Below are 8268 nucleotides of genomic sequence, written 5' to 3' on the forward strand. Positions count from 1 at the left end.
CTCTTATTCCTTCCTATATGAACCAGGAAACTGGTTTCTTCCGACAAATGATGAGCTTTTTCATGATTTTCATGATAATCACTACTCTTCAGCCATGAAAATAGTGAGCTTTTCCATGATTTCTTGTAAGTTTTCTTAACATCCTTTTCAAAATTGTTCTTTCCCAATTCCACAGAACGTGGAGGCATGACACCAAATTTTTACCCTTCTAATTCATGATTTCTTGATTCTGTCGAGAACTATGAAATTGTTCAAGTCATAAATTGTCGACACAAATTTTTTCCCTTCTATTCATGATTTCTTTGGTTCAGCAGCAACCATTGAAGCAGAAAGGAGAATAAAATACATAATGACCCTAATTGTAGATGTATTAATATGTATTCGAATTCGCATACATTGATTTTTAGTTTCTACAGTGGTTTTTTCTTCTTGTATTTAGATGTATTTTTATATATTCGATAAGGCATACACTGATTTTTATTTTATACATTGGTTTTGGATGTTGTATTTAGATGTATTTATATGTACTTGAGAGTTTTTACAATAACATTTTTAAATACATTGTTAGCTCTATCATTTTGATGTTATTCATTAATTAGTTATGCATTCAATTTAATTGTATTCATCTGTATTTTAAACCTAATTGTATCCATATGTATGTAAAATAACAATACAGTGAAATACTGTAAAATACTCTCGATACAAATAGAAAATCAATGAATACAACCAACGAAATATATTCAATAAAGCAGTAATACCATGTATTAGGAATAAATAAAACATTGTGAATACAAAAATAAACTTGAATACATTGAACACAATTGTTAGATACAACAAAATACAAGCACTAGGTTTATTATGAAATATGTAGGCAGTAGGTTACTATTATAGGTTGTATCCAGCATAAATACATGATGTATTCATATACAGAAAATCGAATTCAAAATATTTCCATGGATAGTTTTATCAATTCCGAGGAGAACTTCGAACAATGTCAAAAAAAAAAAAATCGAACTGTATCACAAAAAAAAAAAAAAGAGGGACTGAAACTCTAAAGAATGTTATGTTTTTTGGTGTTTAGCATCTGATAAATCTTCTCATTAATTAGATTGATAATGTTGTGTGTTATAATTGATTTAGGTGAGTTATATTAGGAGTGTATCTCGTTAAATTAGCAGATTTTCTTTATTAAACAACTTGAGAGACCTATTATTACATTGTATTCATGAAGACATGGTATGAATACATGTGAATATAGCGGCTGACAGCTGGATTGCCGATTTTTTAGCCGATTTTTGCTACTGTATTCATGAATACAGTAGCTTGAATACATCGAATACATTACTATAGCAACTGAAAGGTAGCTACGGAAAGTAATTATGTATATGGTAGCTATAAGAAGTTAATAGCCACTAAACAATAGTCATTTCTGAAAATTACTCGTTTTTCATTCTTTTGTGTCTTTCTTTCTTATAACTTGTTTAATTACTAAATCAAATTCAAAACAAACTTTTCTTTTCTTCACAAAGAGAGAAAGTGGTCAAACACGGATCAATGGTAGTACATAAAGTTTTTTATGGATCAATAAAAGTAAGCTATGTAGCATTAATTTGCCAGATTCTTGAAAGGAATTTATTCCCTACCCAACTAACCCCAAAACTTGGGCAGATTTGACATGTTATAAAATGGGCCGCGTTATAATTACACAAGCAGCCATCTCCCGCTTCCACACATTGAAGAATTAAACCGTTCACCCAATTGCTTAAACTAAAAATAGCAGACAAGATATAATATATGCATTATTCGTTCATCATATAAGTATAAATATGTATAGTCTATGTATAATGTGTATAGATGGCTAGGAAAAATAAATAATAAATATGACCGACTATTCGTATAAAGATCTCTTTCACATTTTCATTGAGAGGACAGATGGGCTTATGGGCTTATACAAATTACTCGTTACAATATATATATATATATATATTATTTGTTTATGGAATTTGGTCAATTTAAAATAAAAATAAAAATAAAAACTGATTTTTTTTTCAAGTATCAAAAATTATTTTGAGCTCGTTTTTGGTGAATTCTTTTTAGGAATTTTTACCTCCTATAGCAAAGGTTAACACCTTATTTATTTTAAATAAATACCCTTTTAAAAAATTATCTCTTATAGCTATCTATTAAATTTTATAGCAAAATATCTATTTATGGCCACTTCCTACCTTTAAGCCATTAAATACGCTGTGTATTATTTTTTTCTCCTCCTCTCGCTTCCCTCTCTCCTCCTTTCTCTTTCCTCTTTCAGTTACACATCTTCACCGCCTCCTTCGAAACTACCTAATATTTTGCGCTTTACTCTGATCTGCTTATTGCTGTAAGGAGAAAATAAGTCAATCTCATATTTCTTCCTTCATTCTTCTTCCCAGAAAGCTAACCTAAGCACAATTTCAAGAATTTCTCCAAAAACCCATTTGAATGGAATTAAGTTTGATAATAGTTTCAAAAGGAAAGTTTTCGAGAAGTTTCTGAAGACATGTTTTATCAAATAATGTTGGTTCTGAGACCAACTCTGAGTTGTTTTCAAACTTATCTGCAAATAGCTCTACCTGGAAGCCCCGGTATCTCCATCTATCTGTTCTCCCTCATCAAGCTCATCGCCGACAATATAGATCATGTGTGATTCTGTGATTGTGCTCTTTGGACGCTCTAAACGAGATGACATTATGATTATTCTTGAACAAAGACGACAGAGTTTGAGGCTGAGCAACTTGAAGAGTCTGTTACCTTTTTTTCTTTGTATTTCAATGTATCTCGCTTTATTCTATGTATTTCATTATATTCATTGTCTTTTTTTCCCATTGTATTTCAATGTATCCCACTGTATTTTATGTATTTTATTGTATTCACTATCTCGCTATATTCCATGAATGTATTCATATATTTTTTTAATTAATATAATTTATGTATTCAGATGTATTATATAATTTATCTGAAGATTGTTATATTTTTGGGGTATTTTTTGGTTGAGAATCTTTTTTATAAATGTAAATACAAAACTTGCGCGGTATAATTGAGTTATATTAGGAGTATATTTTAATTGATTCACTTTCCGTTTAAAAACAGTGTAATCCCCTATTTTACACCGTGAATACACTCGAATACAAAAATCTGTCTAGCTGTAATCCTTTGTTTCACGCCTAGAAATGCTATTGTATTCATGAATACAGTAGCTTAAATATATCAAATACACTCTAAAAAATTTGAAAACATAGCTATAGAAAGTAATATAGTAAATGGTAGCTACAACTAATTAATAACCACTAAAACATAGTGGTTTCGGAAAGTTTTTTTTTTTATTTCACTCATAAAACTTCTAAAAACAATTTTCAAACACAACTTCAAAAATTATTTTTTTCAAATTTCAATCAAATTTATGTCCAAACGCTTGCTAAATCTTGAATATTCTCATCAAATGGCTTCGCTACAGTTCCACCATCGCTCTTTTGAGTTTTATTTTATTATATTAGTTGACTTGCGACTGATTGCTTTTTGAGACTCTTTAGTGTTTGAATTAACTTAAATAGTTACTTACTCAACCGCTTAAACTAAAAATAACTTGCACATATAGAGTATATGTATAATTTATGTAAAACATGTGTTTTAGTGGAGTATATAATTTATATATAATAATTAGGAAAAATAAATTATGAATTCGATTATTTTTATAAAAAAAAATCCCTTTTCTTTTTCTTTCGAGACTCTTTTGTGCTAGTTGAAGTCAAAATTTTCCTCATATATATATGCAGCCATATTACACTAGCTAGACCTTCTAGTACTATTTCAAGAACGATTATCCCTAACTTAGATGAGTACGATGTATATCAACCTAAAATCATTTTCTTTTCTCCCAATACCGAATATTTCGAAGTTCAAATATCATTTGGAATTTCATTGTTTCGAATTTTGCACACAAGTACCTGACTTTTTAAAAATTTCCCAAAAAACAAATTCATTAAAGTTGCAAATTACCAGAACCAATGAGACGGCAGTCAAATCAAAATTTTGTTAACCTAAGGTGATGGGAGTATCCACTTGTCTCAAATGGACAGATTGAATTGATTTTGGGCGAGTCAAAAAAGGATGAGTCAATAAATTAGCGGGCCAATGACCGGAACATTTGCATCTATACTCGCTTTTGGAATATTTAACCTAGTGGGCCAAGTAACTTGGGCTGAGATGGGTTGGACCAAATTGGACTAAAATTTGGGACATAGCCCAACCCGTCTAACTCTTAACAAGCTTTAATTAATTTGTCCAACTCTTATCACGCTTTAATTAGTATGTATTATTTTCTTATTAATTGTATAATTACTAAATAAGACTTTTTTTTCTTTTATTATGGTCATATATAATATATCAAACAAAAAAAAATTTATTAGATAGTTTGGCAAAGTTACTCATGGATCAATTTGGACTAAAAGATTAGCCCAACTTTAAATGGGCTGAGAAGGGTTGGATCAAGATATGCCGAGTTCAGTAAATGGACGGGTTGATAACCCGCCCAACCTTGGGTGGATTGGGTGGGTCATTTGGACTTGGGCCAAACTTGACAGCCCTGCTTGTGAACCCGCCGTTTCAGTCAACAAAATTATTTTAATGGAAAATCTAGGTCCGTCCACTGCTTATAATTTATATGCTCGATTAAGTGTAGGATCTTCTATAGCGAGTAATTATATATTATTAATTTTCCTGTTACAGATAGACATAGATCCCCAGCCCAACACTCAAATATTTTTTTTTTATATGCGTATCTACTGAGAATAGTATATTGCAGAAACTTGGCCAGCTGTTATTCATCTAATTGTGGAGAAGTGACTAGTCAAACTATGTTTGGTGATAATTTGGTACAATTTACGTCAAAAAATAGTAGATTTACGATGAACAACGTCAACATAGTTGGTCTACAGCAGGATGGTGCTATGATAAGAAAATAATCAGAAAATATAAATAAATAGATATCACTCTTTATGCAGAAAATATTTTTTTTTTAATCAGTACGTAAAAGAACACTATCAGCTCACGTGATTTATGGCTCGATAAGTTTCCGTGATCAATCATATACTCTGACTAATGCGATGTTCATTTGTAGTTTTTATTTTTTTTAATATATTTTAACAATTAATTTCTAAATTAAAAATAAAATGTGTTTAATTTTACCACGTGCGTTAAAATATAGGGGTATAATCACTTTTAGCCCGCGCTAGAATTTATTTACATCCGGTAACCAAAAAAGTATATAAAATTTGTATAATTTTTGTATATAACACACTGCGACTATACAATGTCATTTTTCCTAAAATTTACTGCAAAATAGAAAATAAAAAAATAGGTTGATTTCAGGGGCGGAGGTAGAATGCTGGCAGCGGGTTCGGTCGAACCCAGTAACCTTAATTCGAACTCTGTATTTGTCTTATAAAATTCATTAAATATGTATAAATTATTAATTTAGAACCCAGTAACTTTTATGATCAGAATTCTGAACTCAAAAACTTGAAATCCTAGCTCCGCCTCCGATTGATTTCAGATTTTATCTTGGTCTTGAAGGATAATAAATTAAAATAATTTCTATAAACTGAAGTTCGTTCGATTTTGCAAAGTGTTAAAGTAACTCTATTTAATTGATGGTAAAAATGCTGCAACCTGAACAAGTAATTTTCATAAAGTGTTGGAGTATAGGATTATGCCAAAAACAAGCAATTAATAAAAGTTCAAATTTTAAAAGTATTTTGCAAAATTCGATAGGTGAAAAGTATTTTAACAAGAAAAAGAAGGAAAAGATAACAAATATTACATGGCTGGCATTTAATTGGCGGGGAAAGGACGTAACATGCAGGCCCAACTTTGTCGTTTCCAATCGTGCTAGTTTGAGGTAGACTTTTGACTAGCAATTATAATTACTCCATATAATATTAAAAAATATTGAATTTCAATTTTAATAAATGCAAACCGGAAAAAAAGAAAAAAGAAAAGGGGCGATGATAATTGAACTGGAGACTCATTTAATTTAGACAAGAAGGGTTGCTTTGATGGTAAGCAACTTTCACTTCCAATCAAGAGGTCGTGAGTTCGAATCTCCGTAAGGTGAGAAGTGTTTTGAGGGAAGAATACCGAAAGTCTATTTGAAAACCACTACGTTGAAATTTCAAAAATATGCTCATTTAAAACGAGAAGAAACGAGCGTGGATATTCTCCTCACAAATTGGTAGCCTAATGTGGTCCTTGTTGTTTACTATCGTTTGACTAGCAATATTTAGCATGCTTTTCTTAATGTAGTAACAATATATAAGAAAGAGAATGAGAAACTATTATGGCTTGATTGTATATTTTGTAGCATTTTCATATAGGTTAGTAATGGCCTCAATTAAACCCCTAACTTTCGACAAAGAGTAATAATTTATATGTAAAAATTTATTAAAATTTCAAAAATAGTATATATGAACTCAAAACTTTCAAAATACAATGGATTTAATGCTAAAAACCTTAAAAGTTGAACCCATGAAATATAAATCCTGAATATAATACGATAATACGTATAGCTACAAGGTGTTTCAATAGACAATTTACAATATTCCAAAATAAATAGAAAAAATGACACTGTATAGCCGTGGTAAAAAAATAGCCGAAAAATGTATAAAATATGTATATATTTTTTTTTTTTATATATATACATTATGTATGTTATATACAAAAATTATAAAAAATTTATATACTTTTTCAGCTAGCAGTGTAAATAATTTTTGGCACGGGCTAAAATTGATAATACTCAAATGTAGTCTCTGCTAGGGATGAAGCTAATGATTCATATGCCGAACTACTAATTGAGATTAATGCTTAGTTGCTTTAGTTACACACTTACAATTATTAGGAAGTGTAACAGGAGTTTTTCTGATCAAACGCTTGCGAGGTTTTAAAAAATTTCAGTTTTACAAACTCAAAATTTGCTTTAAAAGATAAACTACGGAGTATCTAGTAATGAATCAAGTGGACTTGAATAAAATGACACAGTTAAAAAAGACTTATACAGACGATTCCAACCAATTGAAGATAAAAATACTGTTAATTTTATTTCGATACAGTTAATAAGAAGAGAAACATAATCATGAAGAGTCAAACTCATAATATTAACAGCTAAAGTTGTCCAACATGTTGACTAACGAGCCATCTTCGTAGGGAAGCATTTTTGCTAATCAAGTTGACGTAAGAAACAGGACAACAAATTAAAGAAGAAAAAACAAAAACACAAAAACAAAGAATCAAAAAGAAAAATAATGAAAATTGACGAAGAATCACCAAAAGTTGTTTCGGATTTAAGCCCTAAATTCTTTTTTTAATTTTTTATACTGAACATTTTTCGAGGCGCGAAGTCAAATTAATAACTGAACATAGGGTAAGAAACAAAAATAATGAAAATAGAGAGAGAGGCCTCATATGTAGAGTTTCTGTGCTGTAGCCTCAGCTTTTGACTTTTTTACAACTTGTATATAAAATACACTCTGACTCATTCTCCAGTCACTTTCGTTCTTCAAATGAAAAAGCAAATGTTATGAAAAAACAAATGTTTTTTTTTTGCTCAAAATTTGAGGAAGTGGTGGGGTGGTCCGGTGGCTTTTCACTCTTTTGGAAAAGTTTCTTAGTTGCCGGCCTTGCACGATAGACACGGCTCTCACAAGTGAACAATAGCTTTGAACTATTCGTATTTAGAGATATATTGTTTTGGTAAATTCAAAGATAAAATAGACACCACTAGGAGTTATATTTTGGATAAATATTTTGTTACTTACTCACACACAACATTCACATTAAATTAAATAATTTAATTTTAATTTAATTTATTGTAATGTGATACAAATATCAAGCACGAATAAATATGTACCGTCACTACAAATATCAAGTACAAATAAATATGTACCGTCGATAGGGGTGAGCGTTCAGATTGCATATGAAAATTTCGGTTTGGATTTTCGATTTTCGAATTGAAGAAATGACAATCTAAATCTAATCCAAATAAGTTCGGATTAGATCGGATTTTTTAAGTTCAGTTTCAGATTACTCTGTTTGGATATTTTGAATTTTTGGTTTTGAGCTTATAAGTTGAAATGTTTCTTCTTTTTACAAAAATGAATATCCAAACAATGTATTCATATTAAATTGTCTGGAAAATTCTTCATTCTCACCGTAATCATCCAAATGAAGTATTCAAGGAAT

This window comes from Nicotiana tabacum, chromosome 7 (assembly GCF_000715075.1).
Source record: "Nicotiana tabacum cultivar K326 chromosome 7, ASM71507v2, whole genome shotgun sequence".
In the NCBI taxonomy this organism is placed as follows: Eukaryota; Viridiplantae; Streptophyta; class Magnoliopsida; order Solanales; family Solanaceae; genus Nicotiana; species Nicotiana tabacum.